Here is a 19,663-nt window from a genome sequence, read left to right as displayed (position 1 = left end):
ATGAAGTCAGAACTGACTGACAAGGGAGTCATGTGTATCTTGTGAAAAATGGATGCTTGGCTCTAGTGGGGATCCTCACCTGGGGGTCCTCAGGAGTTGTTCTCCCCCCACCCTTCTGTCTCCTTTTCTTGCACTTGGACTCTCTGCCGCTCTCCAGACAGACTCCTGGGGTGGGGTCCCTTTTTCTTTGCTCTGAGGGCCAGGTATGTTTCTGGCCAACCGCCTGAGGGCCATGTGGATGGGACCAAAGACTTCTCCCTTGAATCTTAGGTGGGTAATTTATTATTAATATTCTTTTAACACACACACACAGCCACTGATGCCAAGGTCCCTGGAGGCTCAGGGAGTAGCAGGGCCCATTTCCGGCTGGTTTTCCAGCACCAATCCCTTTGGGACAGAGAGGATGTGGTCCTGGGATGCCATGCTCTGGGTGCGAGGGGATGGCTGCAGTGGCCTCCGTGGGGAGCTGCCCTGGGAGACACTGGGAAACTGGTCCCCAGTGCGGCAGCCAGACTTTCCTTCCTTCCTCCCAGTGGTTTTTTTTTGAGGCGGGGGGGCTAGTCCACCTCCTCGTCCAGCTTTGGAAAACCATTTGCAGATGTTTCCTCTGTTGTGCAATGAGGCTGAGCGATGTCACACAGAGTTAAAGTCCCAGGGTCCCCTTTGTTTACAGAAGGGAGATTTTTTCTGAAGGGGGGGCGGAGGATCAAATGAGTTTGGGATCCTCTGATCTGCAGGAAGGAGAGCGTGGCAGACCTGGCCCCTCCCTGGCAGGACCCTCCCCTCCCTGACTTGGGGTCCCCCCCCTGCAGGAGCAGATCAGGCCCCCCCGGCCTCCTCCCCTGCTGCAGCACTGGGACCCCCACCAGATCCCAGAGAGAGAGGAGACTCAGCAGATCCCAGAGAGAGAGGAGACTCACCAGATCCCAGGAGGGGGCAGCGAGGCAGCCCTTGCAGGAGAGACACCAAAGCAACACCCCCCTTCCTTACAGGAAAGGACTGGGGAGGGAGGGGGTTTGGCTCTGGAGGACCTGCCCCCCCCCCCGTGCTTCCTGTCCTCTCTAGGAAGGCAGCTGAGTTCCCTTTAACCCTTGCCAAGCCGAGTCCCTCCGGCTCAGCCCTCTCTCGCTTGGCAGAACCTCAGTTTTTGTTATTTTTAATGGATATGGGGGGAGATCTGCCCCCCGGCCACGCCACTGGCCAGATACCCTTTTGGGGTGAGGCTCTTGGCTGGACTCTGAGCATCTCCCTCCTTTCATCAAGAGATCTCAGAGACCTTTAAAACACAGAACACATGCGACGCAGACCAATGATGCATCACCTCAAATCCTTTCAAATCTCCAAGTCTGCTGCTGCTGCTGCTGCCCTGAGTGCTGGAAGGAAGACCTGCTCCCTGCAAGGCCCTTTCCCACCTGGCCTGGGGGGCGAGGACCAGACTCCCCCTGCTCAACAGAAGAGACTCCGCGGAGGCCGGAGGGACATTGCCCTGCTGTGAATCCTGGGGAGCCCAGACTCACTGGAAGAAACTCTGGGGCTGGGGCAAATCTTTTAAAAGAGTTTTTAATCTGTGGCGCTTTCAATGCTGGGTGTTGGTTTTTTCCTCTGTTGGGGGTGGGATAAACGTTTAGTTGGTGCTGGGGATTAGTTTAATTTCAGTATAAATGTAAGTTGTTGTGTGTTGTTCTTGTTTTTTAAATTAGTTTTTACTGACTTATTGTATAGTTTGTATTTGGTTCTTAAGGGGAGAGGGCCAGGGCTGCCGGGGAGTGGACCCCATCCAACAGAATGGCTGGGGCAAGTTCTACAGGCGACAACCAATCTCAGTGATCACAGAAAGGAGGAGGAGCTATGCTAATGTCATTACCGAGGAGGCAGGTTTAGTCGTTGTTTGAGGACTATCCCTGCCTCCGGGTCTGGTGGATACTGGAAGGATACTGGAATCAGCAAGGGAGACCCACATCTTAAAGTGCTGCTGTGCAATGCCAGGTCAATGGCTCACAAGACAGCTGTCATCCATGACTTAATTGTGGATGGAGGACTTGACCTGGCATATGTAACAGAGACTTGGTTGGATGAAGCAGATGGGCCTGTTCTTGCCACTGTTTGTCCACCAGGTTTCTCTTATGCACAGCAAACCAGGTCATGTGGGCAGGGAGGGAGGGTTGCAGTGATTTTTAGGAAGTCATTAGCTTGTACCAGGCGTCCTATTGGGAAGACACAGTTCTCTGAGTGCATGTTCTGGAAGGTGGGCAATAGGGGCAGTACAGGATTTCTTTTGGGGTACCAACCTCCCCGCTACGCCAAGGATTCCCTGCTTCAGGTTGTGGTGGATGTTCTCATGGAGACACCTAGATTAGTTGTCCTAGGGTATTTTAACATCCATGCTGACATGACCTTACAAGGGGGCTGTCCCTGAATAAGTTTGGCCCAACTCATAGTCACAGACATGCCTTAGACCTGGGGTTCACCTCTATGGATGTGGGTGATCTGACACTAAGTGAAACTGAAACAAAAGAAGTGCCATGGTCAGATCACTTCCTGGTGCAACTGGACTTCTCTGTGACGCTTCCCCTCTGCAGGAAGGTGGGACCAATTCAGAAGGCCCATCCCCGCCACTTAATGGATCCAAATGGTTTCCAGAGAGTGGTTCGGGGTGTTTTATTCCATGTTGATGGCCTTTCCGCTGATTCCCTGATGTCCCGCTGGAATGTGGAGTTAACTAGGGGTATTGACTGGCTTCAAAGCGCCCTCTCCGATTGCATGGAGCCCGTACAGCCCCATGATTTTCCCCAGGGCTGAGGGCAATGAAGCTGCTGGGAGAGATCATCAGGGAGTTTGGGCTGGGTGTTCTTCAGTATGCGGATGATACCCAGCTCTACCTCTCAGAACCAGTGAAGGTGGTGAAGGTCCTGTGTGAGTGTCTGGAGGTGGTTGGAGGATGGATGTATCTAAAAGCCCTTCACACATGGCTATGTACAATGGTACCTCTGGTTGCAGACGGGATCCATTCCGGAGCTCCAGTCGGATCCCGAGGTTTCTGCAACTGGAGGTGCCGCTTCTGTGCACGCAAGTGGCACACTAGCACACTTCTGCACATACGCACAGCGCACAGAGTGCTCCTGCGCAAGCACACGTGGCGAAACCCAGAAAAACACTTCCGAATTTGCCGGGTGCGTATCCCAAAGGATACGTAACTGGAGGTGACTGTAAGTAGAGGTAGCACTGTATTAGGAACACAGCCATACATTCTTGTGTGTGTGTGTTTCTATTTGCAAACTCCCCCAGTCTCTGAGCGGTGAGACTCCAGGGATCCCTGGCCCATCTTCGGTTTCCTTGGAACGAAGGTCAGCGGAGACTGTGGTGTCTTTACGTTATATGGCCAATTCTGGATCCACATGTCCTTCCACAGTGGGGACATTGTCTGGGCAGTGTGGGTTTGCCAAGCGTGCCTTCCTCTTGGCACGTTTCTCCTTTGCGTCCTGAGTTCGAGTGTCTTCAAAGCCCATGACACCTTTGGTCAAGGCTGTTCTCCAACTGGAGCACTCGCAGGCCAGTGTTTCCCAGTTGTCAGTGTTTATACTACTTTTTTTTCGATTTGCCTTGAGACAGTCTTTAAACCTCTTTTGTTGACCAGCAGCATTACGCTTTCCATTTTTATGTTCGGAATAGAGTAGTTGCTTTGGAAGACGTCAGGCATCCGCACAATATGACCGGTCCAATGAAGTTGAAGTTTCAATTTCTGCCGCTCCCCATTCTCTCCTCAGGGAATGCTTCAGAAGCATCGGGAAATGCTCTCCCTTTGTAGCACACAAATCAAGGGCTACATTCTCGGCAAAGGCTTGCCGCACCAAGAAGCTTTTCTCACTCTGTCAACAAGCAGCTTTTCCCACTCCCTCTACGTAACTCAGGGACTGAGTTCATTCCACAGCTTAGCTCAAGCTGGAACTACCTTTTACGGTCCTTATCAGAGGGCCGCTAGAAATCAAGGGGCCTGCTGCTTCTGCTGGCCAATTAGTGCCTGGCAAGAACTGGAAGTGAAGTCACATTTGAAACAATACAGAAGCAGTCAAAGGGAATTTCATAGCAAGTCTTTTATTCAGTCTCACCTGCAATCGTGTGTGCTGAACACACAGAAACACATAATGTGAAATTACTGGGAGTTACAGTCTCCAAATAACACTCAACACATGCAAGCAGATTAATGGAATAGCACACATGATTCCCCACCTCCTTTAAAAAATCATTGTTTTTATTTATTTTCATGGTACAGAGATAAATTTTGAGAAAGCAATAGTTACAACAGTAAACAACAAATAACATGTCCTGATGAAATTGCAGACTTTCATCTTGACGTGTGTTAAAGTTTCATTTGATTATTTTAAAAGATCACGCCATATTTTCTCGCGAGTGCTGGGGGGATTCCTGCAACAGTCTTGACAATATATGTATTCAATAAACATTTGCCACCTGTTATAAAGGGAATATGGAATGTGTAGCCCAACCTTCTTGATTTCCCCAGGCCAACAAAATTTAAGATACTTAAATTGTGGTGCCCAGAACTGAACACAGGATTTTAGGTGGGGCCTGACCAAGGCAGAATAAAGTGGTACTATTCCTGCCCTTGATCGGATTCTGCCTTCTGTGACATTGGCCTCCGCTCCCCGTTTGGTGTCCTCCGCAAATGTGATGAGCATCCCCTCAGTTCCTTCATCCAAGTCATTTATAAAGACGTTGTACAACAATGGACTGAACCCTGCAGCACCCCTCTTGTCACTTTTCCCCAGGATGAGGAGGAACCGTGAAGGAGTCCTCTTTGGGTTCGGTCAGTTAAATCCACCTAACAGTTACCTCATTCAGCCCACATTTTACCAGCTTCCTCACAGAAAGATCACGGGAGACTTTGTCAAAATTTGCCTTACTGAAATCAAAACACACTACAAAATTTGTAACTCCATCCAAAAAAAGGGGAGGAGGGATTTCTCTGGCTTGACTTGTTTTGGGGAAAGCCATGCTTTCATCCTGAAAGCATTCATACCAGGCCTGTTTTTTCAAGAAGGGTTTTTCTTTCATCTTTATCTAGATTCTTTTCTACTACTTTAGTTTTGCTCTTGTTCAATTTAAAATCCGCCAGCTGCCCGTACTCCTGTATCTTCTCCAGTGCTTTCATTACACTGGCCTTTGGATCCCTGTAAAGTTAAAACCAAGTCGTCTGCAAAGGCTTTTAATTTATACTGCTTAGATCCTACCACAATGCCCTTCACTTTCTCTTCTTTCCTCAACATATCCAGCAATACCTCCAGGACCAAAATAAATAGTAGAGGGGAAAGTGAGCACCCTTGCCTGGTTCCTTTTGAAGCAGGACCTGGAGGAATTTTACCCTTATGCTTTTCATATAATCAGTTATCCATACAATCAGGTATCAGTTATCAATATATTCATATATAACCAGATATTTCTACAATGATTTTATAATCCATGATTGAATCGTGAAAGCTTCTGCTTAGCTTAATAGCAAATTGCTTAGATCTGAGAAATCTGAAATGAACTTTGTCCCAGTACCTCCTTGTTCTCTCCCTATCTCACTGAACAAGAAGGGGGAAGCAATAAATTTGATGTGCTGGCACATTCCCCCCCCCCTTGTCCAGACAGGATCTGGGTGGTGAAACAGGAAGATGCTAAACCGCAGAATGTCCCTTGTAGCAGATGGCCGTGTAGGAGCTCAACAGCCAAAGTTCCTTTTTGCCTTAAGTTTCTATTTCTTGCTATAAATCTGGGGGGAAAGGTTAAGACTGCATGTTCAAACTAAAAAGCAGAAGTTGGGAGGAAACTCTTTACATGGCCAGGAGAGAGGCTTGAATGTGCTCATTAGCTCATTTTTTGTTGCCGTTTGCGATGTATCTGATTATGTCATATCTGTGATGTATGTATTGAAGGTACAAAGCCCCTGGGAGCCAGGGCTCAGGGCCCAGTCTTTTGGAAAGGATTCCACTGGGTCAATTATTGCTCAGCAATAAACATCACTTTCTTTTTCTCCACTGCTGCGCCTGTCAATTCTTAGACTCTATTTGAGTTGGTCACTGGCATCTTAAAATCCTTGCAACATAACTGGTGGCGGACTAGGATTGCAGGCCAGAGGGGTATCATTTTAACCACAGGCCCTTGCCCATCGGGCGGGGTGAGCGTCGCTGGACTGCCAGCTCTCCCCCAGGCGCCATCGGACATCTTTTCCGAGGAGGGAAACAGCTTTCCATCGTACTCAAACGCCCCGCCCGCCGTGGCAACGAACTGTGAGGAGAAATTGAACGTGTGACGGGAAAGCGCGCAGGAAACCAGAAAGAGGATATGGGTGAGTAGAAAGGAAAACAATATTGTAATTAACGAGGTCTGATCAACCTCAGCCACTCACTAGTAACCCCAAATAAAAAGGAAAAGGTCCTTGTGGGGAGAACCTGGGTGAGCTTAGGAAAAGGGTAAGGGTTTGGAAACTGTGTGGTGAAGTGCTGTGTGGATAGATGAGAGTGCATGAAGACCCACTGGAGCAGGGCTAGACTGATTGAGACCCCATAATCGCAGTTGCGGGCCACGCGAGTGCGTCCCGGTCGGTTATCTGGCGGAAGCGTGTGGGGTTTTTTGAGAATCTGTCTGGTCAAAAGCACTTCACAAGGGACATACCGATGGGGGGGGGGGAATTGTTCAAAAGCCAGAAATCCAGGCACCCCTTTGGATTGCATGATAGCAAATTTCAAAAAAGCCTTCTCGGAGGACTATGGGGTCAGACTGATTCCCGGGACCCTGAGAATGCATTGCCAGTTAAACTGGCCTAGGCAGGTCCCCAAATGGCAGTTTTGATGTGGAATTATGCCGGCTAGTCTGGATTTCTGTAACGAAGGAGCCAGACACTCATACTGACCAATTCCCTTATATTGATCCTTGGTACAACATTTGCATGAAAAGCTCTTCTTGGATTAAAAAATGCAAAGGAGACAGCTGCAGAATTTTGGCAGTGAGGCAGGAAGCCAAGAAAAATATAGGAGGACTTAAAACTCCAGCCCCTGCCAGGAAGATTTATGGAGAGCATCCTGAAGAGGAGAATTTAATTTTAACTAATGCAGTAACTGATTCTGGACAGAAATTAGTAATAAAAATGAGAGAAAGTGATGTGCCCAGCTCTTCACAATTGTGGCCAAGCCCTCCTCCTTTGCCACACCTAAATAAGGGGGGATATTATCTCCGAAATAAGAAAGGTGCCCCAGCTCCAATGTTTCCCTTGAGTGCAGTTTTGGGACCACAAGAGCCAAGACCCACTGATGCCCAGGGGCAACCTAGAGGGCCGTGGCCAGCGCGTACAGTAACCATGCAGTGTGTTCCATTCACAACCACAGATTTGCTAAATTGGAAAACCCACACCCTGCCCACAGGCTATGCAGGATTTAATGGCCTCAATCATGGTAACCCATCTGCCCACATGGCAGGATTGCAGGCATCTTTTAATGACCCTTTTCACCACTGAGGAGAGGAGAAGAATAGATGCCACTGCAGAGAAAAATCTTAGAGCAGAGGTACCATCTACAAATCCAGACGCATGGGTTCGCACCCGATACCCCCTTTCAGATCCAGGATGGGATCCTGATAGAGACAAAGATGCTCTGAGCACTTACTGGCAGGAAGTCTTAACAGCAATAAAAGGGGCAGCCAGAAGGTCTACCAATATTTCCAAGGTGGCAGAGGTGATTCAAAAACCTGATGAATCCCCTTCTGAATTTCTCGAACGTTTAATGGAAGCATACAGGATTTATACCCCTTTTGACCCAGAAGCCCCAGCAAACAGGCAAATGGTCAATGCAGCCTTCGTGGCTCAAAGCGCCCAGGACATAAGAAAAAAATTGCAAAGGCAGGAGGGATTCAAAGGGTCAAATCTAGAACAGCTCTTAACCATTGCGCAGAAGGTGTTTGTGAACCGGGATGTAGAAATTAAAAAGGACCGAGTTCGGGAATTGAAGCAAAAAGCCGGGGTTTTTTGCTGCTGCTATCAGCCAAGGCTCATCGTTTGATGCAGGTGCCCAGGGGAGAGGCTCTGGTCAGGGACGGGGAAGAGGAAGAGGACAGCCGCTAGGAAGGAATCAGTGTGCCATTTGCAGAAAGGAAGTTCATTGGAAGCAGGAATGCCCTGATACAGGGAGAACAGAGGGACAGCTGGATGGATTCAGGGAACAGAGAGGGAGAGGATGGGGATCGCGGCGTGGAAGGACACAAGGAGGAAGATGTGTAAGGAACAGAGGAAGTAGTCGAGATTTTGTTGGGTTGGCGCAGTTGGAAGAATATGAGAATGAAAATGCATAGGACAAACCAGGCTCAACCCTTTCCTTAGGCTTCCAAGAGCCCATGGTCTCAGTTAAATTAGGGAGCCGTTTAATTAATTTCATGATTGATACAGGCGGCCAGTATTCAGTGCTCACTAAACCTCTAAAAGCAAAAAGTAACCAAGCAGTGACAATTGTGGGGGCCACTGGCAATAGGATTCTTAAACCCCTTTTGCAACCTCAAGAATGCCAGATTGGAGGGAAAACCCTCACACATCAATTCCTTTATGTGCCTGAATGCCCCATTCCCTTGCTGGGACGTGACTTTCTGTCTAAAATTCCAGCCCAAATTACCTTCACACCGAAAGGGGCAGAAATGAAATTACCCCAAGAAGCTACAGGGATTGTAAGAGTAGTGGTGCCTAGAGAACAGGCTTGGAAGATGATGATGGCCCTGTCAGATGAGGACCCACAGAGGGAAATCATGCCACAAATTCCAAAAACCCTGAGAGCCCCACCTGGAGTACAGAAGACAATCCACCTGGCATGGCAGAAAATATTGCACCAGTTATAGTAACCCTAAAGCCTGGGGCAAGGCCAATAGCAAATCAGCAATACCCTATCCCAAGTCAAGCGGCAGAAGGAATTCAGGTGCCCATAGACAAATTCTTGAAATATGGACCTTTGATAAAATGCCAATCGTGTTGGAATTCTCCACTTTTTCCAGTTTGTAAACCTCATTCCGACCAGTACAGATCAATGCAAGATCTAAGGCGAATAAATAATGTAATAGAGACGTTGCACCCAAATGTGCCCAATCCCGATAATATTCTAGGATTGATTCCACCAGAGGCAACCGTGTTTACAGTGTTGGATTTAAAAGATGCTTTTTTCTATTGCCGTGTGGCACCCCAGAGCCAACCAATGTTTGCATTTCAATGGGAAGATCTCTACAATGGGACTAAAAGCCACTTAACCTGGACATGTTTACCACAAGGGTTCAAAAATTCCCCAACACTTTTTGGAACAGCCCTAGCTCAGGATTTATCTAAATTCCCATCAGTACCTGGGAAGATTGTGATTCTGCAGTATTTAGATGACGTGATCCTGGCCTGTGATTTATCAGACCTGTAAAAAGGCCACGGAAGACTTGCTGTACCTCCTCTGGGAGGCTGGAAACAAAGTATCTCGAAAAAAGGTTCAAATTTGCCAAGAGACTGTAAAATACTTGGGCTTTAACATTTCCCACCAGCAGAGGGCATTGGGATCTGAGAGAAAGGAAGCCATTTTTATTATTAAGGAACCTACTAGCCGCAGGCAACTTCGAGGATTTTTGGGAGCAGCAGGTTTTTGCCGCACTTGGATCCCTGATTTTAGCAACCTGGCTAAGCCTCTTTACGAAAGCACAAAAGGAAGAGAGAATGCTCATTTTGAGTGGCCCGCTGAGCAGAGGGAAGCCTTTAATGCATTAAAATCCAAACTGATGCAGGCACCAGCCCTGGGTTTGCCCAACCCCCACAAAGCATTCCAGCTTTTTGTGCATGAACAACGCGGAGTTGCTACAGGCGTTTTAACCCAAAAAATGGGCAGCTGGAAGAGACCGGTAGCTTATCTGTCAGAACAGCTGGACTCGGTAGCTAAAGGGTGGCCACCCTGTTTGCGAGCAGTAGCTGCCACAGCTTTGTTGGTTAAAAAGGCATTTAAATTCACATTTGGACAGGGGATTTATGTGAATGTGCCTCATGCTGTTTTGACTTTGATGGAATACAAAGGAAATTACAGGCTTTCCAACAATCGCATGGCCAGATATCAAGGGCTTTTGTGCGGAAACCCACAAGTGCAAGTTGTAAACACTGAACCCTGCTACTTTACTACCCCTCCCCAAGTCAGCGAACCAAGAGCCCCATGATTGCCTTCAAGTAATGGACATGGTGTATTCCAGCCATCCAGATTTACAGGACCAGCCTATAAAATGTCCTGATGCGGAATATTTTGCAGATGGGAGCAGTTTCATCAGGGAGGGGGAGAGGAGAGCAGGATATGCAGTGGTGACTTTGGAGGAGATAATCGAAGCACAACCCTTGCCAGTAGAAACTTCAGCCCAGAAAGCAGAAATCATAGCACTGACCAGAGCTCTTCAGCTGTCAGCAGGCTGTCGTGTAAATATTTATACAGATTCAAAGTTTGCCTTTTTAACCCTGCATGCCCACAGAGCCTTATGGAAGGAAAAAGGACTCATAGTGTAGCACCCTGCTTGTGGTTAACGCTTAGCTGGAATGAAATATTCAACGCAGCAATAGAGAAATTAAAATAATAATTTATTTGTCAGACAAATAAATGAGAGGCACAGTGGTATATGGTTACCAAGCTCTGGCCTGCCTTCCTGCCCTTATGGCCAGCACTTATATTCCCTCAGCTCAGCCCCCTTGCTCCTCCTTTGGCTGCCTCTGTCCAATCAGCCTGGTTAAAATTCCTATTGGCTGTTTGCTAGAACCAATCATAAAAGATACACCCATTTCCTATTACCTTTTATGGGAGACAAAGAGCTATATTTCCTTCTATTTATAATTGGCAAATAAATAGCCATTAACCTCTACAAGGCACCTTAATTACCAAATAACCTTTTGCCCTAGACTAGGCGCCTTAACTAACATTTCATCTTTTGCCCTATTGCCCTATTCACTCCAAAACAGATGGTGGCTAATTTTATCTTTGGAGGTCATTAAGCAGAGGCTTGACAACCATATGTCAGGAGTGCTCCGATGGCGTCTCTCTGTCTGGCAGGGGTCCGGACCCAATGGCCCTCGTGGTCTATTCCAACTTCTTCTATGATTCTATAATTTCTTACTTTCTAAATCCTTTGCATAATTACATTTAAGCCAATATTTCATACATATATAGATTTTTAGAAGCAAAGATCTTGTCTAAGTAAAAAGGAACTTAGTAAAAGCTAAGTTCTATAAGTTTTCTAAATTCTCTGAAGCTTCAAAGCAGTTTCAGAGAGAGAGAGAGAGAGGCCTCTTCCCTTGGCCAGCTGCTGTTTGTATTAGCTCTTGCCCTTTTAACCTTAGGAAGATGTGGCTCAAGTTTAATGGGAGGCACTATTTGTTTTTGCAACCTTGATTGTATTCTATCATTTGTATGGTCAGTGTGACCTTTTGTTCCCAGCCTGTTTTATGACCGCAATAAACCAAAGGGGCCTCTGACAAAGACCTTGCCTGCTGGTGTCCTGTCTCGAAAGAAACATTTGTGAATTTAAGCTCATTTTTGGAATACAGGAATCTGATCAAAATATAAGCCTTGATTAAAAATGCAGGCTATGATCAGATGCCTCATTAGGAGCAAAAGGGAAAGCTCTAAAATATGGCTCAGAATTAGAGACACTTTTAGAAGCTGTGAGGGCACCGGAGAAGGTTGCTGTAATGCATTGCTGAGGCCACAGCAAAGAATAATAATAATAATAATAATTTATTATTTATACTCTGCCCATCTGGCTGGGCCTCCCCAGCCACTCTGGGCGGCTTCCATAGAAACCAAAAATACAGTAAAATATCACACGTTAAAAACTTCCCTGAACAGGGCTGCCTTAAGATGTCTTCTGAATGTCAGGTAGTTGTTTATCGCTTTGACATCTGCTGGAAGGGCGTTCCACAGGGCGGGCGCCACTACCGAGAAGGCCCTCTGCCTGGTTCCCTGTAGCTTTGCTTCTCGCAATGAGGGAACCGCCAGAAGGCCCTCGGCGCTGGACCTCAGCGTCTGGGCAGAACGATGGGGGAGGAGACGCTCCTTCAGATATACTGGACCGAGGCCGTTTAGGGCTTTAAAGGTCAGCACCAACACTTTGAATTGTGCTCGGAAACGTACTGGGAGCCAATGTAGGTCTTTCAAGACCGGTGTTATATGGTCTCGGCGGCCGCCCCCAGTCACCAGTCTAGCTGCTGCATTCTGGATTAGTTGTAGTTTCCGAGTCACCTTCAAAGGTAGCCCCACGTAGAGCGCAAAAGAAGCCACAAAAACCGCAAAAGGGAACCATCTGGCAGATTTGGCTGCAAAACAGGCTGCTCTAGAGCAGCCTCCCTCCCCCCCCCCCCCGCTTCTATAACAGCTTCCCTTTTACCGACAGCGGTTGATGTAGAACAAATGAAACCCATTTATACACAGGCAGAAGCAGCATGGGCCCTTCAAGAAGAGGGGAACAGAATCCCACCCCAGGAGGGATGGTTTATCCTACCAGACCAGCGAGTCTTTGTCCCAGAGGCCTTAGGCAGAGACATAGTGAAACAATATCATGAGTCCACTCATTATGGGGCCACAGAAAAAGCTATGGGGCTGCGAGAAAGCCTGAGCAGACAATTCTATATAACCAGGCTATCCCAGCTGGCGGAGGCTGTATCACGTGTGTGCCTCCTGTGTGCCAAAAATAACCCCAAGCAAGGCCCAGTGCCTCCGCCAGGAGTACAACAGACAGGCTCAATGCCAATGGAGAATTTGATAGTAGACTTTACAGAGATGCCTAAGGCAAAAGGTTTTCGGGCTCTTTTGATCTTTGTCGATTCCATGACAGGCTGGCTGGAAGCATATCCCACGAAAACAGAGAAGGCACAGGAAGTCATTAATCGCCTTTTAACGGAGATCATCCCAAGATTTAGGCTACCAAGATGTACAGGCAGTGATAATGGACCAGCTTTCGTTGCTTCAATAGTGGATGGTGTATGCAAAGCCTTACAAATACAGTGGAAACTGGACGCTGCCTATTGACCTCAAAGTTCTGGCAAAACAGAAAGGATGAACCAGACTCTTAAAACACAGCTGGCTAAATTATGCCAGGAAACTCATTGCAAGTGGGTGGACTTGTTACCTATAGCCTTGTTTAGGATCAGATGTGCACCCACCAAGAGACTAAAACTCTCCCCATTTGAACTTTTTTATGGAAGACCCCCTCCAATTGCCACAGGGATCAAAGCAGACTTAGCACAAGTGGCGGGGCAGATTACAGCAGAGCAAATCCAGTCTCTCTCTCGTGTTTTTCTCTCTCTCAACAGGTGGGTCCCTCGAGCGCACGCCAATCAGCCTGGCTGAACCCATACATCCCCACAAGCCTGGGGACGAGGTGTGGGTAAAAAAGTGGAAAAGCCATCCACTGACCCCTAGGTGGCGCGGACCCTTCACAATCCTATTGGCAATGCCTACTGCTGTCAAAGTAGCCGAGGTGACCCCCTGGATTCATCATTCTCGTCTGAAGCTGTCTGAGGGCCATTGGAACTGTGAGCTGAACCCGTCTGACCCTCTGAAGTTGAAGTTCACCAGTAACCTTTGCTCCTAGCCCCACCGAAAGCGGGTAGGAACATGGGCATCGGGACAACAGGTCTGCTCTCACTGCACCTGAAAGCCAGTGAGTCTACGCACACCTGAAGATTGAGGAGCTGCACCAGCGGATGGGAAGATCCCTACCAGTTGAATTATCAGCCAGCCCCGAATTTGTGCCAGATTTTGCATACAAGCCCCCTGTACAGATAGTAATAAGAAACGTGAATGGGCAAGGGAATATAATTGATAAGTGGGTGGATTATTTGGCGGATTATGGTTTTCATGTCCCTTTATATTGCCGTGAATAGTATATACCTGACTGGGTACTAGCATTGCCAAGGCAATTGTGGCACATACCCTTGGAGGGATTTCGGCCTACACCAACCTATCGGAGGTAAATGACAGTGGAACCTAAGAGAACTGTAGTCAGGTTCTCTAATCCACCACCCCAAGGGGCATTTCCTCCCACCATACTGGTCACAGTAGCCTTTTCCCCCTCCACCACCCACAGGTCCCTTCCAGGTGGCAGTAGCAGAGTGTATACAGTGTGAGTTGACCTCTCCAGCTCGACCAGAACCCAGGGACCACTGATAAGTTCCCCTGGATGCGGCTGAGCGGTGGGTTATATCTGATTCAAGGGATGCTCTGGTCCTGGCTGCCACCTATCCTTCTTACAATAATACTGGCCCTTGCTGTTGTTCTCTTCTTTTGGGTATACAGGAATTACTTTTGTGAAAACACCAACCCAGAGGCAGTACTGATACCGTTGAACCCCTTGGACCCAGGATTGGAAAATGAGGATGAAGTTCCTATTAATCCTGAGATGCATGTGGGTCCAGAGGAGCCCAGTGGTAGAAGGAAATGCCTTTGTAAAGCATGCTGAACACATGTTCCAAATATATGGGGAGAATGCTACCCTGTATTACGAACACCCTAGGAAGGTAGCTGACATGTCTCTCATACCAGGATTGATCAAGGATCCTGGCGTTGTTTTGGCAGGCCTACTGTACAATCAAAGTGGCCTCTTCGCAGCCCCACCTTCCGAAATGAATGACACCCCCTACCGATACATCCGATTCACTAGAACCACTCAAGGCTTGTGTTTTTGTTGTCACTCCACTGGAGCGTGGAACTCCAAATGGAAGTATTGGCCCCAAGTACAGTGCCACATTGACAAAGGATGGCTGGGAAATTATACACAATGCACTGATAAATTTTGGCTATGAGGTTCATTCAATGCCTCCTACCAAGACAATACCACCCCTTCAGATCTGTACCACATTTCCCTCAGTATTCGGTTAATTTCACAGGACAAGGATCCATCTGTTCTGGCTGGATGATCAAGGACCCCAATTTTTGGTTTCTATATGATGGATTGGCAACCAATTTCCATCCTGGCAATTACCAATGTGTGGGAGTGGGTGCTTTCACTTTCCCAGTTACGGTAGCAGCCGATCACCATATGCCCCACCTCCGAAGCAGAATGAGGAGGGAAGCCCCAGGTGAGCAATGCAGAGATGAGATTTTCCTGTCTGGCTCAGTGGGAGGAGTGAAGGGAGCCTTCATTGGCTTCCTCTCCATGGGCATATACCCGGGAATTGTGTCTGAACAAAACCGAGAAGCATTGTTTGCCCTCACGAGCAGATTGGAGAAAACTATCAATGCCACCACCCATGTCTTACGCTCCCTGCAGGCAGAGACAGAGGATTTGAATCAAATGATGCTCTCTCTCTCTTTTTTTAAAAAATAATTTTTATTGGTTTACAACAAAAACAAAAACACATATTAATTTCACATCGAATTTTTCACAAATTCTTCTTTTTCTGGACTTCCTTCAGCTTTTCTGTAAATCATCCATAGTCATTATTTAAATTACGCATTCCTTAGGTTTATATTGACATTTTTTATATCTTTCTTTCTATTCCCTTTAGACAATACTTCTTAATTTTTCACAGTGCTTCTTTAAATCCCTCTAGCGTTATCTGTCCCTCACTTCTATTTTCCAGATATTCCACAAATTTCCCCCAGTCCTCGATGAACTTTTGGTCTCTTAAATATCTAATCTTCCCTGTCAATTTGTCCAACTCCGCATAGTCTAACAGCTTCATTCTCCAGTCTTCCACTGTCGGTATTTCCTGTTGTTTCCATTTTTGGGCCAGTAACACTCTTGCGGCTGTCACTGCATATTGAAAGAATTTATAGTCCTTTCTTTTTATCTCATTTCCTAGTATTCCTAACAGAAAGACCTCTGCTTTCTTTATAAATGTATATTTTAAAATCTTCTTCAATTCATTATATATCTTTTCCCAGAAGTCTTTCACTTTCTTACATTCCCACCACATATGGTAAAAAGAACCTTCTTTATCTTTACATTTCCAACACTTATTGCATGTCTTATACATTTTCGCTAGTTTTACCGGTGTTATATACCATCTATAAAACATTTTCATAACATTTTCTTTTAACGTCATACATGCTGTAAATTTTAAGTTTTCTTTCCCAAAGTCTTACCCAGTCCTCAAATTGTATGTTATAACCAAAGTCTCTGGCCCAGTGAATCATTACCAACTTAACTTCTTCATCTTTTAAATTCCATTCTAGCAACAGCTTATACATTTTGGATAAAATTTTAACATCATTATCGATTATTTCAGTCTGAAATTTAGAATCCTTGTCAGCATAACCACATTCTTTACTATCTTTCCTAAACATTTCATTTATTTGAAAATAATGCAACCAGTCATATACATGTTCTTTAACCTGTTCATATGGTTTCATTTTCCATTTTCCTCCTTCTTTAAATAACAATTGACCATATGTGATCCAATTGCCTCTCATATTAATTTTCTTTACACTCATAGCTTCTAAAGGAGATAGCCAGTGTGGTACTCTAGGTTCTAATAGGTTTTTATACCTATCCCATACTTCAATTAAAGGACCTCGGAAGATGTGGTTCTCAAAACCTTTATGGACTTTCTTTTTCTCATGCCATAAATACGCATGCCATCCAAATCTGTTGTCAAACCCCTCTAAGTCAAGCAGTTCCTTTCTAATTTTCTAATTTAATCCAGTCTTTCAACCAGCAAAGGCATGATGCCTCATAATACAATTTCAAGTCAGGCAGGGCAAAGCCTCCTCTTTCTCTTATATCTGTTAACAACTTAAATTGAATTCTTGGCTTTTTGCCCTGCCAAATATATCTTGAAATCGCTCTTTGCCACTCTTTGAAAATCCTATTCCCCTTAATTATGGGGATAGTCTGAAATAAAAATAGTATTTTTGGTAGCACATTCATCTTAATTGTGGAAATCCTTCCCCAAAATGACAGTTTCATTCTTCCCCACACCTCCAGGTCCTTTCTTATTCCATTCCATACTGGCTCATAATTATTCTTGTATAAATCTATATTTTTAGGAGTTACCCATATTCCTAGATATTTCACCTTTTTAACCACCTCTATCTGTATTTGCTGTTGCATTATTTCAATTACACTTTGATCCACATTCTTCGCAATCATTTTCGTTTTCTTCTTATTTAGTCTAAAGCCTGCCACTCCTCCGAACTGTTCAATTTCGTCCAATACTTCTTTTACTGTAATTATTGGCTCTTCCATCGTTATTACTAAATCGTCTGCAAACGCTTTAATCTTATATTCGTTTTGGCCAATTGTCACTCCTTTTATTTTCTTATTTTGTCTAATCGAATTCAGAAGGACTTCTAACACTGTTATAAATAATAATGGTGAAAGTGGGCATCCCTGTCTTGTTCCCTTTAGTATCTTTATTTCTTCTGTAACTACATTATTTATAATCAGTTTGGCTTTTTGTTCTGTATAAATTGCCCTTATTCCATTGAAGAACTCTTTACCAACCTCCATATATTCCAGGTTTCTCAACATAAAATCCCATGCTATATTGTTGCAAGCCTTCTCCGCAAATGATGCTCTCTCATTGCTTAGTTTTAGATTACCTCCTCGCACGCTCTGGCGGTTTTTGTAAAATTATCCGTAAAGGCCAATGCCAGGTCAAATTCCATGACCTTAACAAAACAATCGAGGATGAATTGCAAAAGTTACAGGCCCACTCAGAGTCCCTGGGAGAAGATGTGGTCTTGGATTCCAGGAGAGGGGTGGGTGCATAGCTTTCTGACGGCTCTGGCAATAGGAGGGGTGATATTCCTGTTGCTTCCCTGTGTAATCCCTTGCTGTCTTTGCTTAGAGGAATGATAGCCCGAAATATTAATCATCTCACTGATCCTCAAATCCTTGCTATATATTGGGCTCTGCCTCCTGTGCAAGGAGAGATGGAGGACCACGAGTATGAGCAACTGCATTGTGAGACCCCCCGAGAACAAATTCCTCTAAAAGGAACAGTGGTTTATTCTGGGCTTCAACATGAGAGTCAAGCTCAGGAAACAGATGAATCCTGTTTCTAAGCTTGAAAGGGGGGGAATGAAGCAGGACCTGGAGGAATTTTATGTGAGGATATTTCCGTTCCACCTTAAAAAGGGTACAGGCTGTTGTGAGTCACAGCCTACGTATTTCCTGCTCACAGGAAGTTTCTGTTTGTCTATTGCTTTTTGTTCTCTCTCTGTGCCTGAGACATCGAAGCAGGCAGTCATGTTTTTTTCTTTGTTCTGACCAACGCTGAATAAAGTTGTAAATATGCTCTCCTGAGTGCATCTTTCGTTGTGTGAAGTCTGCTGATAGAGCGTGCACCAGCTCTGGAATGTGGCAAGCTATTTCTGAAGCTCGTGTCGCTAATTGACTGATACTGTATCTACAGGAGATCGATGGATCGTCCGGAATCGACGTGGGGGCTTCATGGCCTTTGTCTCCCTGGCAGTATCCCAACATTTTACCCTTATGCTTTTCATATAATCAGTTATCCATACAATCAGTTATCAATTATCAATATATTCATATATAACCAAATATTTCTACAATGATTTTATAATCCATGATCCATGATTGAATCGTGAAAGCTTCTGCTTAGCTTAATAGCAAATTGCTTAGATCTGAGAAATCTGAAATGAACTTTGTCCCAGTACCTCCTTGTTCTCTCCCTATCTCACTGAACAAGAAGGGGGAAGCAATAAATTTGATGTGCTGGCACATTCCATCCCCCCTTGTCCAGACAGGGTCTGGGCTGTGAAGCAGGAAGATGCTAAACCGCAGAATGTCCCTTGTAGCAGATGGCCGCGTAGGAGCTCAACAGCCAAAGTTCCTTTTTGCCTTAAGTTTCTATTTCTTGCTATAAATCTGGGGAAAAGGTTAAGACTGCATGTTCAAACTAAAAAGCAGAAGTTGGGAGGAAACTCTTTACATGGCCAGGAGAGAGGCTTGAATACGCTCGTTAGCTTATTTTTTGTTGCCGTTTGCGATGTATCTGATTATGTCATATCTGTGATGTATGTACTCAAGGTACAAAGCCCCTGGGAGCATCTTAAAATCCTTGCAACAATTTCTCAATTTTTCAATCTATTAGCCAGAATATTTTCGAATATCTTATAATCCACATTAAGTAATGAAATTGGTCTATAATTCTTTACATCTGATCTATCTTGTTCAGATTTTGGTATCAAGGTTATATATGCGTCTCTCCAGGTTTCAGGAGCCCTCTCCCCTCTCAGTATCTTATTACATACCTCTGCCAAAGGTTGAATTAACCAATCTTTAAAAGTTTTATAATATTTGGCAGATAATCCATCCGGTCCCAGGGCTTTGCCCAATTGCATCTGATTTATTGCTATCTCTACCTCCTGTCTTGTAATCATGTCATTGAGTAGTGATCTTTTATCTCCGGGAATGTTCTGCATTTCATTTGTTCTAAGAAATTGCTCAATGTTATCTTTATCCTCTTTACCTTTTTTATACAGTTGTTTAAAATATTTCTGAAAACATTTTCTAATATCCCCAGGGTTTTCCACAGATTTACCCTCCATTACAATATTTGTGATCGTGTTTTGTTTCTGTCTCATTGCCAAGCCAGCAATTTCCCACATTTATTTGCAGATTCAAAATTTCTCTGTTTCATTAATTTTATTTTCCATTCTAT

At 45.4% G+C, this 19,663-nt stretch overlaps 1 protein-coding gene across 2 annotated transcripts in view; it reads right to left on the bottom strand.

The window, feature by feature from the left end:
• The window catches only part of LOC128412161 (zinc finger and SCAN domain-containing protein 31-like), a 56,967-nt gene that overhangs the window by 1,059 nt on the left and 36,245 nt on the right, over positions 1 to 19,663 (bottom strand). Inside the window, exon 1 of one of the 2 annotated variants that reach the window (XM_053385027.1) lies at positions 921 to 1,008. The exons of the other annotated variant lie outside the window; for it this stretch is intronic. The gene's annotated coding sequence lies outside the window, so the exon portion shown is untranslated. Of the gene's footprint in view, positions 1 to 920; positions 1,009 to 19,663 lie in introns of those variants that run through there. 2 annotated transcript variants of the gene reach the window in all.

This window comes from Podarcis raffonei, chromosome 4 (assembly GCF_027172205.1).
Source record: "Podarcis raffonei isolate rPodRaf1 chromosome 4, rPodRaf1.pri, whole genome shotgun sequence".
Classification (NCBI taxonomy): domain Eukaryota; kingdom Metazoa; phylum Chordata; class Lepidosauria; order Squamata; family Lacertidae; genus Podarcis; species Podarcis raffonei.
The sequence above is the reverse complement of the archived record's forward strand: the minus strand, read 5'-3'. Positions and strand labels throughout refer to the sequence as shown.